General features: G+C 40.0%; 1 protein-coding gene and 1 long non-coding RNA gene across 3 annotated transcripts in view; one reads left to right on the top strand and one right to left on the bottom strand.

Moving 5' to 3' along the window:
• The window catches only part of CHST9 (carbohydrate sulfotransferase 9), a 236,966-nt gene that overhangs the window by 33,726 nt on the left and 183,152 nt on the right, over nt 1-20,088 (bottom strand). The gene's annotated exons all lie outside the window — the stretch shown is intronic.
• On the top strand, nt 1,142-18,448 carry LOC118526355 (uncharacterized). The gene is made up of 3 exons (XR_004912567.2): nt 1,142-1,242; nt 15,976-16,050; nt 17,459-18,448. It is a non-coding gene; the product is annotated as an uncharacterized LOC118526355 (long non-coding RNA).

Here is a 20,088-nt window from a genome sequence, read left to right as displayed (position 1 = left end):
TGAGCTATTAAAACTGTAATGAGCTAAAATATATAATTATATAATTATTTTGTGGCCCTAGTGGTTATGATTGCAGCTAATGATAGTTTTTTTTTTCTCCTGCTTACGGATGGTCTTGGGCTGGTGCAGATGTACATGTTCCCTGGCCGATGCAAGAAAAAAGGAGGGAATCCCACTTAAGGAAAACCTAAGTCATTCCCAAGTTTATTCAAATCGTATTTGAAAAAGAGGAATGGAATTTAGGGGATAAATTGTAACTGCATAAGCCTTTGCTAATAAAAGATTAAGAAGTATGTGGTTTAGCATCTTTTAATTATTTTTTCTAGCATCTTGAATATACAATGTTTGAAATCTCTGGTTGGATCAACATTATTTTGCTCAGAGGTTTGTGGACTTTGCATACTGATTCTTTCCTGTTTCCAAGTACATTTGCTTTTAGGCTATTTTTATTCACTTTAAAGGAATTTTAATAACTTTCTGTTGACAGCATGGACAGCTGGTCTTGAGAATTAAAGAAAATTCACTTGCTGACTGAGGAAGGAAGTGACATCAATGAGCTTCTAAAGTCAGCCCAGAGGGGGAAATTGGTTTGTGAGAGAGTGGCCTTTCATTGCACTATATTTATCGAGCAATGCCTTGAGATGCAAATTGCTGTATCAATCAAACCCATGGTGCCTACCTCCAACCAACTTCATGCAAACTGAAGGAACAATGCCCTGAAACACAAAGAGGAAGAAGGATGAGGGGTGCAGGAACCCAGGGGCTAAGTGAATTACGGGAGCTCATGATCCCCTCTCTCTGGTGGATACTTCCTTTCCTGTCAAGCCTCAGTTTTTTGTCTAGAAAATGAGTTTGATGCAATCTGTTGGTTGAAGTCAGTCTGTTTCTGTGACAGATGGTTACTAAGACCATGTCCCCATATATATAGTGTAGGCATGTTATCGCTCCACTTTGTCCCAAAGAGTGCTATCAATTGCTTTATATCCCCCACTGAGAGCTATCTGGAAAGAGGGATCGTTAGGTAGTCATATGTAGCTACTAACTTGACATCTTGATACTTTAAAAATTGGCATTCATTCATTGTTTATAACTCTACTGCAGAAAAATTCAAGCACCCAATCAGGACTTCAAATAACAACGACAACAGTAATAACAATTTTAGTGTCATAATAATGAATGACTTCATTCTTCATGACCACCAGAGAATTTCCCTCTGGAGCTACAACAATCCATTTTTCAAAGGTAAGTGTGGTGCAAGTGGATTGTGTGTGTGTGTGTGTGTGTGTGTGTGTGTGTATGACGTGTCATGCATGTGTGTACACACGCACACCAGTGTGAGGCAAGCAGGAAAGTATCTAGATACATTTTATGGTACAAGCTGAAAAATTAGATTGCTATTATTTATTTCTTAGCTCACTTTAGAAAGTGACGTGGTTAGAGTGACAGTTCAATAATAAATAATTTGAGTTTGAGTTAACAATCTAGTATCAAAGTGAATTTAATTCAGCCTAAGAGATAGATGCATTAACATTGGTTTCTTTTCCTTGTCTCAAAACATATTTGGGATAGTCAATTAAATTTTCACATTTTATGAGTTAAATATGTAATTTGAACTACTCCAAAACAAATACTGGTTAAGTAAAGAATGAATGAGCTCTCAATAGCCACAGTCCTCAGGCCAAAGGGTTTCAGACTCTCCCCAAGCCTAGAGTTACGTTGACTCTAGCAAAATTCATTCATTTGATCCTACAGCAATATTTTAATGAGCATCTATTCTGGACAATATGCTTGGTGTGCTAGAGGCACAGAATAAAGTAGAAGAAACAAGATGAGCACACAAAAAGGCAACCATGTGAAATCACGGAGCTGTAAGGGATTATTAGTAAATTGTATAAGTATGCAGATCAAAGGGTATTTAAATCTTGATACAGTAGAAATGGTGACCGATTAACTTTCAGACTTTTCTGGTCTTGGCTCTGTACAATAGTTAGCAAATAACTTTACTCCTCTAGTCTTTGTCTTTGGTGCATAATGACAGTGTTTCAAGGACAGAGGATTTCTAAATTTGTTTCTAGGTACTTAAGTTCTTTGGCTCTAAAAAGAATGAGGGAGATCGAAAATTTCCATAGGATTGCACCCCCCCAAAAAAGAAAAGAGGTCATGTTTGGTGGGGGCACCTGGGGATGCCTCATGGAGGGATAGCATTTGATCTGGGTAGGACATTAGCAGAAGCAGATTGGAGGAGAAGCATTTTACCCAGAAGGAAAAGCACGAGCAAAGGCACAGAATCAGGAAGTGCACAGGGCATGTGCAGGGAGTCGTAAACAGTGGCGCTTGACTTCCCTGGAGTCTGTACATTAGCAAGTAATAAGAGGGATCTTATTAAGGCAAGACCTGTAGCATAAACCAATGTCACGGAGGGCCCTAAATACTTAGGGGGAGATTGTGACATTTGTTTGGTAAGGGAGCTCTAGAAGATTTTTGAGCCGGAAATTGATCAAAACTGTTTAAAGATGAATCTAACAGTGCTATGGCTTGAGTACGGGGGCTGCTGGTAAGAATGAAGGTGAATGTTACACACTGGGTAAGCAGAGCAGACGTAACAATTCAGATGGGGGGCCTGATTCAGTGTGACAGTGGAAAGAAAGGAATTAAAGATGGCCAAGATCTTTTGTGTGTATTTTTTTATTTTCAATTTTTTAATTCAAGTATAATTAACAAATAGTGTTATATTAGTTTCAGATCTATAATTATAATGATTCAGCAATTCTATACATGACTCAGTGCTCAAAGATGACCAAGATGTTAAGCTTAAGTTACTCAGTAGAAGACGTGCTTCATGCAAAAGTAGAAACAAGGAAATAGAGCCAGTTTAAAGCAGAAAATTTGGTGAGTAATGGTGGAGGTGGGATCATCAGCTCAGTTCAGCACTAGTTAGGTAAGACATCCTAGAGGAGGCAGCGAGTGAGCTCAGGAAAGAGGTCAGTATCGGGCAAACTTCTGCAGAGAGATGAAGCTTCAGGAGGCAAGACTTGTTTTACAAGTAGAGAGACGGAAAGAAACGCCAACTTAGGACTTTGGGCAACAGTTGTATTTTATTTATATTTGAATGGTTTGATGCCTCCTCAGGTAATGGCATTCAAAGTTTACATCGTCTGCAGTGAATATGAAGAGACGCTGTCTCTCTGCTAAACGAAGCTAAGCTAACATAAGGATTTACTATCAGGCACTAGCAGGTTAGAAGTCTGGTTTCAGAGCATATGTTCTCACTGGTCCTGGATCTGAGTCAAAGGCTATGAATTCTGACACCAGTCCAACGTGTGTTTTTTCTTTAATGCCAAATAATTAACTTAGTTCTTCATGAATGCTGCCTGAGTATCCCACGAATTTAACTCAGTTTTGACACTATCTACCTAGAAAGAGGATCAGGTCCCATAAATTAAGGGCTCAGCCCTACAGGACTACCCCCACCGTCCCCCACTTCAGATGCCAGTTGCTAGTCTAAGGGGGTCCTCTGTGCTTTTGACTGACCAGCTATAGATGGAACTTGCCAACAACCCCCTTCTTGGGTTTGATTAATTTGCTGGAGAGGCTCACAGAACTAAGAAATATTGATTACTTACTGGATTACTGGCTTAATATAAAAGGATATAACTCAGGAATAATCCGATGGAAGATGCATAGGGCAAGGTATGTGGGAAGGGGGGCAGAGCCTCCATGCTCTCTGGGCAAGCCATTCTCCTTGGATCTGCACTGCTCTCCAACCCAGAATGTCTCTGAACTCTGTTCTTTCTTTCTTTCTTTCTTTCTTTCTTTCTTTCTTTCTTTCTTTCTTTCTTTCTTTTTTCCTTCCTTCCTTCCTTCTTTCTTTCTTTTCTTTCTTTCTTTCTTTCTTTCTTTCTTTCTTTCTTTCTTTCTTTCTTTCTTTCTTTCTTTCTTTCTTTCTTTCTTTCTTTCTTTCTTTCTTTCTTCTTCTCTTCCTTTTTCTTTCATGGAGGCTGCTCTGCATAGCTAGGATTGACTAAATTACTGACCACTGGTGATTGCACTTCAAGAAGAGTTTTTCTTTCAAATTCAAACAGGATTTTAGGTCAAACAAGATTTTTTAAAAAGAGCAACACTAAACTGGAACACTGAACTGAGCTGGTTAATTCGTAGCTAACTTGTAGAGTGCTAGAAACTTCCGACAGTACATATGGATCTTCTTTCAATTACCTCTTTTCCATACATCAACACTTACTCACTTAAGGCTAGAACCAGCTGAAAGGATAGTTAATGTGCTGTAACTGTTAGTCAATCTCACAGTTCTTGTACAGGAGGTAAACATACCTCCAGAGAGTTTGGATAGTGTAGGTCACGGTTCCTGTGGAGAGAAAAGGGGAAGGCTATGGTTTTTTCAGTGGTCCTTCTATAGGACCCGGGCTCACGCTGTGGCATGCAGTGGGTCTGTGGTTCAGACAACAAAGACCAGGTGTAAACGGGCAGCTTTTAGGTGGCTCCATATGGCCCCATTTCCCCAGTATTAACCTACAAGATCTTATCCTGTACAATACCAACCAGAGAGGACAGACACATGATTTTTATACTTTTATTTTATTTCCCTTACTTTTGGTATATTTTTTAGCAATTTGGGGAATGTTGCCATTTGTTAGTTTGTTTTACATTTCAGAGTTCCTAAGTATCTTCTAATCACCCCTCCTAGCCCGGGGGTGTGGGTAAAGAGTGAGGGGTTGAGGATGGGGAGGATGGTAGGAGAGCATAGGGAGGTGTCATAAGTCAATTCTGGGGTGGGAACCTTTTTTTGATACCCAGGAAATGGTAGAAATCACAAGGCTGAACGTGCTGAGCTATGTTCACCATGGTTGTACCCTAGTGAATTCTTCTTTCGTTAGAGATTTACTTATTTTACATCATTAAAATTAATTAGGGGGAAATTATTTAATATTCATTTTAATCAAAATTGATCCCCAGCTTCTTGCTTTTTGTAAGAAAAGATTTTGGGGTTTTAAAGCTCACCATTTTTTTTACTTAGCAGGAAAACGTGTTGATTATTTTGTTTCTCAATGGTAACAGAACAATTTTCTTTGGTTATTTTTCTCCCTTTTGGAAAATATAATAATTTGAACAAGGCACTTACACTCATGAATCCCTGAACCATTTCATACATGAATTTTCATATGATTTTTTTATTTTAAAATCTCTCATTCTTTTTTTTCCTTGAAAGAATGGAGAACATAAACCTTTAGAGTTTTATGGTAAGGCAAATAATAGCAATTCTGCTAGAGTGCCATAGTGAGTGCTTACATCAATATAATTCTTACATTTAAAACACCAAATAGTATAAATAAGAACTTAAGATGAGAGGAGATAAATTCCATCATTCTCTGTTAACCAAGTTAAGGTCAATAATATTTTGGTAATTTGAATCACCAATCACAATCTTATATAACTAGAAGATCCCTTCTTCTTGACTTTGTTGAAATTCAGTACATATAGAGATTTTCTTTTTTGTCTGTGAGGGAATACTTGCTATGCAAAAACTGGTTATAATAGCAAAAACTGGTTCTGAAATAACTGAATACGTTATGTTTCTTCTGTAACAACACTGACCTTGGGTGGGGTCTGTTTCCGAAAGCAGCCTGTGAATACTCGTCATTTTAAATTGCTACCTAAGATTTCTTCCACACCCATCAGAGCATTTCTGAAGTCTAGATCAGTTGTAAGGATTAGCTATTCAGCAATGATCACAGAAAGTTACTTCAAAGCCCTTGACTGTAAGCAAGGCAGAAATTTGAAATCCATAAAAATCTCATCATGGTCATCATGTTGAGATGATTTTTCAGAAGGACTGGGGTAGAGGCAGAGGACAAGCGAGGACACTATTTCAGGGCCTTGGGGAGAGGCGAGGAGGCGAGGAGATCCTGAGGGCAGGCAAGTGGTGTTGGGATGTAGAGGAGGGACCCATTCCTGAAATGTGCAGCAGGTAAGGCAACTGCTTGATGGATTCGTGAAAGGGAGAAATCAGGACCATTAGCGGGTTCCAAGTTTGGGGTCTCCTTGGATGGTGGTGTCATCCCAGGGGTAGTTTTAGAGGGTAAGATAATGAGTTCTGGTTCCTACATGGTTTCAGTGCCTGTGGGACATCTAGGGATGAGACGTCTAGAATGAGAAGAAACGGGGCATGGTGTGTATAAGAAATGTAACAAGGGAGCAGTACCAAGGACATTAACAAGTCGGGAGGGATCCACTCTTACTTTGCTGACACTAGAAGCGCAATGACAACCGCTTAGGAGGAGAATTTGTCAACATCTAACAAAATGCCTTAACAAGTTGCCCCTCGAGTCAACCTTTTGACTCCTACTTCTAGATCTGCCCTTGAAGATACACCTGTGCAATATAAAAAAGTATATGCACATGGTTGTTCAAGACAGCATTACGAGGAATAACAAAAGACAACAAACAACCCATTAGAAACAACTATAAGTACATCCACACAAGAGAGAACTATTTATTTATAAAAACACACTACAGAAGATCTCTCTGAGATAAGAACATGAATATATCTATATGGTTCTATTTGCAAAAGAAATGTAGAGCGAACAAACCAGCTATTGAAAATACTTCCTTATAGGGAAGGGTGTGGGTGGGCAGGGTGGAAGAGAATATGTTTGGGAATCAGACCTCTCTGAAAAGACATTTTAATAGAGTCGTGACCTCTTAACCATGTAAATACTTCACATATTCAAAATACGACGCCACCAGTCTACCTCTCCACACAGCGTGCTTTCTGCTGCTTCATGTTGCCTCCCTTCAAGTATTCAACAGACTCTCATCTTACCAATATGTTACTCAAAGCCCGACTCCTCTGCTACTTCCTGGGACACCACAGACTCTGGATCTACTATTACATCTTGTCTTCCTCTGGATGCACACTTTTAGTTAAGCCTGGCATTACCTCCGAGCTTCTAGAAGTCTGCAGCCTGTTAAGTCATTACCAGGACTAGTCATAAAAGCCAATGTTGGTGCTTATTCCTGAGCCCTTGGGTCTATTTTGGAGAACTCAGAGAATGAAAAGATTAGCTGCCTTCAAGCTCCCCCAGCTGTTCAAATGGAATAACTTCACAGAGCCCTAGGGTGTCAGGTGGCACAGATGCAAGCTTGTATTTTTACAGAGCATTAAAAAAAATAAGTGAAACAACTCTTTATGTGTCTCTTCAAATGTATATACTTATTGAAACTTAAAGACTATTCTGTAATAGTAGGATGTAGTGATTAAGAGTGCAGACCGGGGCGTCAGACGTACATGAGATCCGAGATACATGACCCCCAACTCTTCTGTTCACCAGCTGTGTGACCTTGGACAATTTACTTAGCACCTCTAAACCTTGTTTCTAAACGTCGTTTCTCTAAAGTGGGGATTATCAGAACAATACCTACCTCATGAGGTTTTCATGAGGAATGAATGACATAATGCATGTATCATAATTAGCAAAATGCCTGGCACGTAATAGGTGCTCAATAAATGTAGCCAGTATCTCTTATCACAGTTACAAGAAGGAGAGTAGAGATGATTATACAACCCAAGCATTTATAGCCAGGGCAGCCAAATCCTGGTCTTGTAAGAAGAAAATTTTAGATAAATTTAGAGAGAAACCGTAAACTTCATTTAACGTAAGAATATTGAAGCAGAACTGAGATCTTGATGTAGCTAACACAAGTTTGATAACATTTACTAGAGTTCTCAAGTTTTATAAACACTGGAGAAGAGAGAAAGACAAATACTGTATGATCTTACTTCTGTGTGGAATCTAAAAAAAAAAAGAAAAGAAAAGAAACAAAAATCATAGCATAAAAGATCAGACACATGGTTACCTGAAGCAGAGGATGCTGTGGTTGGGGCAGAGGGATTGGAGAAAGGTGGTCAGTCAAAAGATACAAACTGTCAGTTATAAGATAAACAAGTACTATGATGTAATGTGCAATCTGATGACTACAGCTAACACTGCTGTATGATATACAGGAAAGTTGTTGACAGAGTAAATCCTACGAGTTCTCATCACAGAAGAAACATTGTTTTCTTCTTTCTTTTGTTTTTGTTGTATCTATTATAGGACGATGGATGCTAGCTGAACCTAATCATTTCACAATATATGTAAATCAAGCCATCATGCTGTACTTCAACTTATACAGTGATATGCATCAATTATTTCATAATATAAGCAGAAAAAATTGGAGAACAAATCTAAATCCATATCATGTCATTTATTCCCTTGCACTCATTTAACTTAGCCACTAAGAAATTAGTGCAAAAATTTACAGATTTACTTAGAGGCAGCTCTTACTTTGTATGTTTCAGTTAACTGCCTTCCCAAGATACTGGTTATATAGAGTGTACTTTCGTTCTCAACCGCCCATCTGGTTCCTGGACCCGTGCCTAGAAAGGCCTGGCTGCCTCTGTTTTGGTCTGTTTGCACCTGTCCTGGACAGGGGGCTGGGAGGGCTTTGTAGTTAGCACCTCAGCAAAGGGCAATCATGTATTCACGGGAGTGTGGGCAGGGAAAGAAGGTATTTTTTTTTTTTTACCTCCGGAAACAAATATGATCCTTTCAAACTCCAAATTTCTTTTTCCCATTTAGTGCACAGCACTTACATGTGTTTTCTTTTTCTTGATGCATAAGCGAGAAAAATCGAAACTAAGGTCACAGTAATGACAATCTAGTGTTCCTTTTGGCCGAGCTACTCAGGACTCAACGCCCCAACCCCCCAACCCCCAGTTCCCAGGTCTCCAGGCCCTTCATCCTCCCACCTCCGGCAGCCTTGTCGCTTGCCACACACATGTACGTGCGTTCCATGCTAGCAACACCATTTTCTATGTGCGTGGTGATGTGGGAAAAGGATGGAGACCCTGTGTGGGAGAAGAAGCAGGTTTGAGTGCTGCCCTTTTAGAAAGGCGCCAAAGGTAAGGTGCAGGGCTGAGCCTGTGTTTCACAGTATTGCACACAGGGAGCACAAGGTGATCCCACACACAAATGTGCAGGGCACAAAGTGATATGGGAGGTCTTTTTGCCTAGTGGTCAGTCAGGAAGGCGGGTGTGTTCATCTAGAAAATAAGAGGTACACCTCCTTCTTCATGTTCTGAAGCGACATCTGCTGCTTCCTTTTATTGCTTGTTGTTTAAAGTCAACACCCTCTTGAGAAGCTTTTTATTTATTTATTTATTTATTTATTTATTTACTTATTATTATTGTTAATCACCATACATTACATCATTAGTTTTTGATGTAGTGTTCCATGATTCATTGTTTGCATGTAACATCCAGTGCTCCATGCAGAACATGCCCTCTTTAATAGCCATCACCAAGCTAACCCATCCTCCCACCCCCCTCCCCTCTAGAACCCTCAGTTTGTTTTTCAGAGTCCACAGTTTCTCATGGTTCATCTCCCCCTCCGATTTCCCCCCCTTCATTCTTCCCCTCCTGCTATCTTCTCCTTCTTCTTTTTTTTTTTTTAACATATAATGTATTATTTGTTTCAGAGGTACAGATCTGTGATTCAACAGTCTTACACAATTCACAGTGCTCATCATAGCACATAACCTCCCCAATGTCTGTCACCCAGCCACCCCATCCCTCCCACCCCCCACCACTCCAGCAACCCTCAGTTTGTTTCCTGAGATTAAGAATTCCTCATATCAGTGAGGTCATATGATACATGTCTTTGTCTGATTGACTCATTTTGCTCAGCATAACATTCTCCAGTTCCATCCACGTCGTTGCAAACGGCAAGATTTCATTCCTTTTGATGGCTGCATAATATTCACATCTTCTTTATCCATTCATCTGTCCGTGGACATCTTGGCTCTTTCCACAGTTTGGCTATTGTGGACATTGCTGCTATAAACATCGGGGTGCACGTGCCCCTTTGGATCCCTACATTTGTATCTTTGGGGTAAATACCCAGTAGTGCAATTGCTGGGTCGTAGGGTAGCTCTATTTTCAACTTTTTGAGGAACCTCCACACTATTTTCCAGAGTGGCTGCACCAGCTTGCATTCCCACCAACAGTGTAGGAGGGTTCCCCTTTCTCCACATCCCCGCCAACATCTGTCATTTCCTGACTTGTTAATTTTAGCCATTCTGACTGGTGTGAGGTGATATCTCATTGAGGTTTTGATTTGGATTTCCCTGATGCCAAGTGATGTTGAGCACTTTTTCATGTGTCTGTTGGCCATTTGGATGTCTTCTTTGGAAAAATGTTCATGTTTTCTGCCCATTTCTTGATTGGATCATTTGTTCTTTGGGTGTTGAGTTTAATAAGTTCTTTATAGATTTCGGATGCTAGCCCTTTATCTGATATGTCATTTGCAAATATCTTCTCCCATTCTGTTGGTTGTCTTTTGGTTTTGTTGACTGTTTCTTTTGCTGTGCAAAAGGTTTTTATCTTGATGAAGTCCCAATAGTTCATTTTTGCCCTTGCTTCCTTTGCCTTTGGCAATGTTTCTAGGAAGAAGTTGTTGTGGCTGAAGTCAAAGAGGTTGCTGCCTCTGTTCTCCTCTAGGATTTTGATGGACTCCTGTCTCACATTGAGGTCTTTCAACCATTTTGAGTCTATTTTTGTGTGTGGTGTAAGGAAATGGTCCAGTTTCATTCTTCTGCATGTGACTATCCAATTTTCCCAACACCATTTGTTGAAGAGACTGTCTTTTTGCCATTGGACATTCTTTCCTGCTTTGTTGAAGATTAGTTGACCATAGAGTTGAGGGTCCATTTCTGGGCTCTCTATTCTGTTCCATTGATCTATGTGTCTGTTTTTGTGCCAGTACCATACTGTCTTGATGATGACAGCTTTGTAATAGAGCTGGAAGTCTGGAATTGTGATGCCACCAGCTTTGCTTTTCTTTTTCAACATTCCTCTGGCTATACGGGGTCTTTTCCGGTTCCATACAAATTTTAGGATTATTTGTTCCATTTCTTTGAAAAAAGTGGATGGTATTTTGATGGGGATTGCATTGAATGTGCAGATTGCTCTAGGTAGCATTGACATCTTCACAATATTTGTTCTTCCAATCCATGAGCATGGAACGTTTTTCCATTTCTTTGTATCTTCCTCTTTCATGAGTATTTTATAGTTTTCTGAGTACAGATCCTTTGCCTCTTTGGTTAGATTTATTCCTAGGTATCTTATGGTTTTGGGTGCAATTGTAAATGGGATCAACTCCTTAATTTCTCTTTCTTCTGTCTTGTTGTTGGTGTATAGGAATGCCACTGATTTCTGTGCATTGATTTTATATCCTGCCACTTTACTGAATTCCTGTATGAGTTCTAGCAGTTTTGGGGTGGAGTTTTTTGGGTTTTCCACATAAAGTATCATATCATCTGCAAAGAGTGAGAGTTTGACTTCTTCTTTGCCGATTTGGAAGCCTTTTATTTCTTTCTGTTGTCTGATTGCTGTGGCTAGGACTTCTAATACTATGTTGAATAGCAGTGGTGATAGTGGACATCCCTGCCATGTTCCTGACCTTAGGGGGAAAGCTCTCAGTTTTTCCCCATTGAGAATGATATTCGCTGTGGGTTTTTCAGAGATGGCTTTTATGTTTTGAGGTATGTACCCTCTGAAGAGTTTTGATAAAGAAAGGATGCTGTACTTTGTCAAATGCTTTTTCTGCATCTATTGAGAGGATCATATGGTTCTTGTTCTTTCTTTTATTAATGTATTGTATCACATTGATTGATTTGCAGATGTTGAACCAATCTTGCAGCCCAGGGATAAATCCCACTTGGTCATGGTGAATAATCCACTTAATGTACTGTTGGATCCTATTGGCTAGTATTTTGGTGAAAATTTTTGCATCCATGTTCATCAAGGATATTGGTCTGTAATTCTCCTTTTGGATGGGGTCTTTGTCTGGTTTGGGGATCAAGGTAATGGTGGCCTCATAAAACGAGTTTGGAAGTTTTCCTTCCATTTCTATTTTTTGGAACAGTTTCAGAAGGATAGGTATTAATTCTTCTTGAAATGTTTGGTAGAATTCCCCTGGGAAGCCATCTGGCCCTGGGCTTTTGGTTGTTGGAGATTTTTGATGACTGCTTCAATTTCCTTAGTGGTTATAGGTCTGTTCAGGTTTTCTATTTCTTCCTGGTTCAGTTTTGGTAGTTGATACATCTCTAGGAATGCGTCCATTTCTTCCAGATTATCTAATTTGCTGGCATAGAGTTGCTCATAATATGTTCTTATAATTGTTTGTATTTCTTTGGTGTTGGTTGTGATCTCTCCTCTTTCATTCATGATTTTGTTGATTTGGGTCATTTCTCTTTTCTTTTTGATAAGTCTGGCCAGGGGTTTATCAATCTTGTTAATTCTTTCAAAGAACCAGCCCCTAGTTTCGTTGATCTGTTCTACTGTTCTTTTGGTTTCTATTTCATTGATTTCTGCTCTGATCTTTATTATTTCTCTTCTCCTGCTGCGTTTAGGCTTTATTTGCTGTTCTTTCTCCAGCTCCTTTAGGTGTAGGGTTAGGTTGTGTACTTGAGACCTTTCTTGTTTCTTGAGAAAGGCTTGTATTGGTTTAAAATCTAATTTGTCTGATATAAGGATTGCCACCCCAGCGTTCTTTTGGTGTCCATTCGCATGGTAAATGGTTTTCCATGCCCTCACCTTCAATCTGGGGGTGTCTTTGGGTCTAAAGTGAGTCTCTTGCAGACAGCATATCGATGGGTCTTGTTTTTTTTATTCAATCTGATAGCCTGTGTCTTTTGAGTGGGGCATTTAGCCCATTTACATTCAGGGTAACTATTGAAAGATATGAATTTAGTGCCATTGTATTGCCTGTAAGGTGACTGTTACTGTATATTGTCTGTGTTCCTTTCTGGTCTATGTTACTTTTAGGCTCTCTCTTTGCTTAGAGGACCCCTTTCAATATTTCTTGTAGGGCTGGTTTCGTGTTTGCAAATTCCTTTATTTTTTGTTTGTCCTGGAAGCTTTTTATCTCTCCTTCTATTTTCAATGACAGCCTAGCTCGATATAGTATTCTTGGCTGCATATTTTTCTCATTTAGTGCTCTGAATATATCATGCCAGTCCTTTCTGGGTTGCCAGGTCTCTGTGGGTAGGTCTGTTTGGATAGGTCTGTTGCCAACCTAATGTTTCTACCATTGTAGGTTACAGATCTCTTCTCCTGAGCTGCTTTCAGGATTTTCTCTTTGTCTCTGAGACTTGTAAGTTTTACTATTAGATGTCGGGGTATTGACCTATTTTTATTGATTTTGAGAGGGGTTCTCTGTGCCTCCTGGATTTTGATGCCTGTTTCCTTCCCCAAATTAGGGAAGTTCTCTGCTATAATTTGCTCCAATATACCTTCTGCCCCCTCTCTCTTTCTTCTTCTTCTGGGATCCCAATTATTCTAATGTTGTTTCGTCTTATGGTATCGCTTATCTCTCGAATTCTGCCCTCGTGATCCAGTAGTTGTTTATCTTTCTTTTTCTCAGCTTCTTTATTTTCCATCATTTGGTCTTCTATATCACTAATTCTGTCTTCTGCCTCATTTATCCTAGCAGTTAGAGCCTCCATTTTTTATTGCACCTTTTAATAGCCTTTTTTGATTTTGACTTGGTTAGATTTTAGTTCTTTTATTTCTCCAGAAAAGGTTTCTCTAATCACTTCCATGCTTTTTTCAAGCCCAGCTAGTATCTTTAAAATCATCATTCTGAACTTTAGTTCCGACATTGTACTAATGTCTGTATTGATTAGGTCCCTGGCAGTCAGTACTGCTTCTTGTTCTTTTGGTTGAGGTGATTTTTTCCATCTTGTCATTTTGTCCAGAGGAGAATAGATGAATGAGAGAACAAAATGCTAACAGGGTAACAACGTCCCCAGAAAATATACACTAAACAAATCAGAAAAGACCTGAAACCGGGGGAAAAGAAAGGGAAAGAAAGAAAAAAGAAAAAGAAAAAAAAAAAAAAAGAAAAAGAAAAAGATAAAAACAAACAAAAACAAAACAAAACAAAACAAAACAGAATATGATCAAATATGATCAGGCTGGTGCATAGATCAGTGCCACACCCTAGATTCTGGGCGTATTTTGGTCTGTTAGAAGAAAGTGCCTCCCAAAATTTTAAAGAAAGAAATATGTTACAAAAATAAGGGTCAATACGATGAAAGGATGGAATATGACTGTAAAGATGAAAATTATAAAAGATTTTATAAAAGGAATTGATAAGATAAGAAGTTGATTGAAAAAAGAAAGAAGAGGATTAAAAAAAAAGGGAGAGAATGTGATCAGGAAGGAGACTAGAACAAAGCCATACACTAGAGATTTAGGGTATATTTTGATCTCTTAGAAGAAACTGTATCTCAAAATTTTAAAGAGAGAACAACTTATATATATATACACCAAAAATAAGGGTAACTACTACGAAGGGATAGCATATGACTCTAAAAATGAAAAATAAAAAATATTTTTAAAAAAAGGGATTGATAAGATGTTGGTTGAAAAAGGGAAAAAGAAAAATTAAAAAAAAAAAAAGGACAGTTAAAAAAATTAACTTTGAAAGACTAAAGAATCATGGTAAAAAAGCCATGGATTCTATGTGCAGTATTCCCCTAGCACTGGAGTTCTGCTGTTCTCATTGATCGGTAAACTTGGTCTTGGCTGGCTGTTCTCGCTGATCTTCTGGGGGAGGGGCCTGTTGCCGTGGTTCCCAAATGTCTTTGCCCGAGGTGGAATTGCCCCGCCCTTGCCCGGTCCGGGCTAAGTAATCTGCTCCGGTTTGCTCTCGGGAGCTTTTGTTCCCTGCAAGCTTTCCGTGCGGCTTTGGAGGACGAGAGTGAAAATGGCGGCCTCCCAATCTCCGCCCGGAGGAGCCGAGAACTCCGGGCCCCGCTCCTCAGTGAGCCCCCAGGGAAAAGCAGTCAGTCACTCCCGTCTCCCCAGTCTCCGGCTGCACTCCGTGCTCACCCGGCCTGTGACCGAGCATTTCTATCTCTGGCACCCGACCTGGTGAGATGCTTATTTAAAAGAATGTAAAACTTAATATGAGGAATCACTCCCAGTGAATAGAATCAGGCCAGGCAGTATTTGGGTTTAAAGTTTCAGCTGTGACTGTCCTCTGAGCCTCAGGTGAGGAGGGGCACCTGCTGGGTGGGTCACGGCCTGAGGCGGCCTGTGCCACTTGCCACGCGTTTCACAAAAATACTCATGTGAGGTAACCGGCACTGGTGGCCAGACAGCGTTATTTCCACTTGCAAGAGCAGTCTGTTTGCTGGGAGTGCAACCCGTTGATAACTATGTGAAGACCGGTGTATGGAAACCCGAGTGAACTGGCAACATATTATTCATTTACTCCAGTCCCTGCTTTTTATAGATCGGAACCCCTGGGCAGCAGGCCATCCTGCTTACCCTTTAATTTGACCCTGGCCGGTAGCATGGGCTTTGGCACGCACAGACCTGAGTTTAAGTTTGAGCACTGCCACTCGTTAGCTGTGCACCTTAGGCAAGTTATTTAACATCTCCAAGCCACGACTGCAAATCCGAGGGGTGTGGGTAATAATGGGATGACTTTAGCGTGTTGCTATGCAGACTCAATGAATAATGTGCTGCCAAGTGCCTAGAAGAGCTGACTCCATGTTCGCTCTTCTCTTTACCTCCTGCAACCACAGTATGAATCACCTGGAAAGTTAATGGTAACTAGCTCTCACGTCAGTACCATCAGATGCTGAACACCTTCACAGGCATGGGAAAGGCTCTGTGGCTGGACTGGTAGGCCTAGTGAGAGACCCAGGTAGGAAACATCTCCTAGTAGGACAAGAAAGAATATTCAAGAAGTGAACGTTGACGAAAAAAAACCCCTTTGGAATTCTGACTCTATCACTCAGTGAGATGAGATTGGCAATTAAGACAGAACAACTGTATATGATCTATCTCAGCCTGGTAGCAAAAATATGTAATTTATTCATAATGCTGCTTTCATTCTTTACAGATGATTGTTTTGTTCTTTCCAAAGTCTCCAGCATTCCCAACGGATGGACCCAACCGATCATTTAATGTGGGAAGTGTAAGTTAGGAAAATTCAATATTGTTCATAATTCCTAATAATTTTTTTGGTGGGGAGCCTGGGTGGCTCAGTCTGTTGAGCGTCTGACTCTTGGTTTCGGGTCAGGTCATGATCTCATAGGCTGTGGGATAGAGCCCTATGCATGGTTCCTTGCTCAGTGAGGAGTCTGCTTGAAAGATTCTCTCCCTCTGCCCCTCCCCATGCTCATGCACCACATACTTCCTCTCTCTCTTTCTCAAAATAAATAAATCTTAAAAAAAAAAGAAATTTTTTGGTAAGTTTAAAAGGTGAAATACTTCATACTTCATAAAAACTATGCTCTCTATGACCACGATTGTAAAAAAATCAAAGATAAACCGTAATTGATAGGATACTTTCAATTTTTTAAAGAAATCGCTTTTAAACCCTTGGAAAAAGCCAGGCACAACAAAAGTGAGTCAGAGTCTTGAAAAAAATATGTTCTTGTCTTACACTCTAAAACAGAAATATACATCCATTTTAAATTGCAAGAATAATATCCAGTCGTTTGGGGATTCAAAAACTTTCATTATCCTGCCTTAAATTCTTTTGAAACAACATGGTAGGAATACAAATACTGTATTTGGTATTTCTTGATTTAAACTGAATCCTTGATAAAATGCTGATACTGGTTTAGAATCTGCTCTGCCTCACACACCTACATCCACTTGCACACATGTGCATGCGCATACACACATCCACATATATAGTTGTTTATAACTGTTTGGCCTTCCAGTGAATCAATCACAAATCTTCCTATTATGGCAGGATGTCTTCCCAGCTGTCCCATCAGTTTCCTAGTTCCCTTGGCGATGTTGGAAAAGATCCTGAGTTGGTATCAACTAAACAGAGATGAAGGGCAGGCAGTTGGCTATTTTGAGGCACATGAATTATTTTAGCATTTTAGGTTCTCCCTGGTTAGTTTTTTGGTGATCACTAGTGATAAGAAATAAGACTTTAATTCTTCCTCTTTATGAAAGATTTATGGAAGTTCCTGCAGAAGTTTAAAAGATTCTGGAATGCTACAGAATCTAATGCTCCAGTTGGCAGATGTCTTGGGCTAGCCTGAGGATTCACATAATTTTAATCTCAGGAATAATCAAGCAAACACTACAGATACACTGTTTGGAGGGATAGGTCAAAAGGATAGTGTGAACTAAGTATTGAGGGCTTTATTCTTTCTTTTATGAAATTCTAAAAGTAGTCATATTCCCTGTGAAAAAAATGTCCAATATTAAGGATATAAAGTGGAAATTAAAAGCGCCACCTTACTCCCCAGTCCTGCTCCCCACGGGAAGCACAGTTAATAGCTTCTTGTACAACATTCTGAAAGTTTTTGTTGCACTTGCAAGGATTTTTACCTCTTTTTGCTTTTTTTTTTTTTTTAAAGTAGTTTCCACGCCCAACGGGGAGGTCAACACACGGGGCCCAAACTCATAACCCTGAGATCAAGACCTGAGCTGAGATCAAGAGTTGGACACCTAACCAACTGAGCCACCCAGGCATCCCTGTCTTTTTGCTTTTTAACACCAATGTACCTATGCTCTCTGTGCCGTTTAGCTACTTCTGTTTTTTCTTTCATTTAACCGGTATTTTAAACCTCTCTTTGTCAGTCTATATAGATACACCCTGTTGTTTTTAATAATAACTGCATCATATTCTACTGAATAGAAGCCCTGTCACTTTTTGAGCAATTTAGAAATTTCTTAATTACAACCAATTTGTCAATGAACTTCCTTTTATCTTTATGTACTCATACAGGTATATTCTGTAGGTTCAATTCTTAGAACTTGAATTGCTTGGCCAAAGGATATGCCAATTTAAAATTTTGGTCCTTAAAGGACCATAAAAATAGTTACACAAATTTACATTCCCACCAACAGTGCATGACAGTATGTTTTCCAACACATCCTCTGGCCTTTAGCATTCTCGAGCTTTGAAATCATTGCCATTGCTAACTCATGGATTTAACTGGAATTTTAAAAATTACCTGAGAAAAAAATGCCAAAAACTATTATGAGTGAGGTTGATTCTTTTATGTTTACCAATCACTGGTGACTTTCTTTCTGAGACCTGTCCATTTCCCGCACATCTACTTTTTATTTGTAATAGCTTATTGCACATTAAATTCATTAGGTATTTCTGTGCAAGTTCTGAAGAATTTTTAACTCTTTGCTGTCTTTCGACTTGGATCATGGAAAATACATTTTGTGTGAACAGTTTTACAATTTGTGAAGTAAACTGAATGTTCTACTATGCTACATGCATTTCATGTTGTTTTTAGAATGTGTTTCTTAATGCATGGCTGTTTTAAAAAGTCAGCTATTTTCTTCCAGTACCTTTACAATTTGTTATTTTTGACTTCTGATCTTAAACTTGGATGTGCTTGAAATTTATTTTGGTGCAATGCTTGAGTAAAGGGGTCAGGTTCCCTCTCATCTCCACTCTGTTGACCATCTATTCTTGTTTGAATTCGTGCACCTTTATGTTTTAATGCTTTACCATCTAGTCTTCCTTCCTTATCCCCCCTCACCCCCATTAATTCCTAAATAACGTAAGGCACGAAAACCTGTATGCAGGTAGAAGATGATCTCTGGTTGGTAGTATATATTTGGCAATTTTGCTTGCAGATGAAAATGGTTTTATTCCACAAAATAGTTTTTGAAAAACTGCAGGCCAGCTGTGGTCTTCGCCTTTGAGGACAGAGCAATGGATAAGAAAGAAAATGTCCCTGTTCTTACTGAGCTTCCATAATAGACAGAGGTGGGGATAGATAATAGGCAAATCAACAAATATAGAATATAATAGTGTGCCAGGAAGTGGCATGAAGAAAATAAATTATGGTGGTGACTCTTAGCAAGAGGGAGGAGGGAGGTATCTTAGATCAGCTATTTGGGCAAGGTTTCCGAGTGACATTTGAGCATCGCTCTCCATTAGTTAAGCTTCATATCTGATTTCCTTCTCAGCAGCTTGACCTTGACACTTCAGTGTCTAAAATAGAGTTTGTTATCTTTCTCTTAAAATCGGTTCCCCCCTGGTCTTCATCATTTTGGTCAGTGCTATCATTAAATCTCGAAGTCACCCAGACCCTGAAACCTTGGGACTGTTTGGCTTCTTTCTTTTTTAACCTAGCCTGCCTGTCGGGAGGTCTGCGGCTCCTTCTCTAGGACGTCTTCGACATCCGTCTCCTCCACGCCGTGGCCAGTCCCGTGGCACGTGCTTTCAGGTTCCCACAACAAGATGATTCAGTCTGCCTCCAAACCCGTCTCTGGGCCCCGGACCTTTCAACCCCTGCTCACCCTGCTGTAATATTAACTGTGCACAGCTTTCTGATAAAAAACTTTTGAACTGCTCGTGGAAAATATTTTTGCCCACAGAATGAAACAACAGATTTCTTCATCTTGGATTCAAGATCCTGCAAAATCTGCGGTCTGCATGATTTTCAACTCTTCTTTCAAAATCAACCCTTACTCTCCGCCAGGTACTAGTCTAAACATTGCGGGTATTAACTCATTTAGCCCTCACGACGATGCCCCGACGCAGGTACTGCTGTGATTGTCATTCTACAAATGGAGCTGTGAAGGCCCAGAGACGGTAACTGACTTGTCTAAGGCCACCAAGCCAGCACACGGACAGCCAGGAAGTTAATGGAGCCAGTCGAGCTCTCCCGTCTGGCCTCTGACCAGAGTGGTACATGCTACCTTCTACTATTTCAGAATCTGCTCCTGCTTGTGTGAGATTGATGCTACTCCTCAAGGCAGGAATACTCTCTCCCCAGCTCTATTTCTGCTTGTCCAAGTCCTCAAGGCCAAGCTGAGGGAGGCTGCCATCCCCACCTCTCACCAGCCTCTCCCTCAGTGGGTGCCCCACCTCTGAACTCTCAGAACAATCTGGTGATGTATCACCTACCACCGCATAGTGGCACACGAGATTGTGTCTATGTGTTCTGTCTCTGCAACTAGATTGCCAACGACATTAAGGGAGATGCGGTGGCTTATTCCTCTGGGGCCCTAAGAAAGA

This window comes from Halichoerus grypus, chromosome 13 (assembly GCF_964656455.1).
Source record: "Halichoerus grypus chromosome 13, mHalGry1.hap1.1, whole genome shotgun sequence".
Lineage (NCBI taxonomy): Eukaryota > Metazoa > Chordata > Mammalia > Carnivora > Phocidae > Halichoerus > Halichoerus grypus.
The sequence above is the reverse complement of the archived record's forward strand: the minus strand, read 5'-3'. Positions and strand labels throughout refer to the sequence as shown.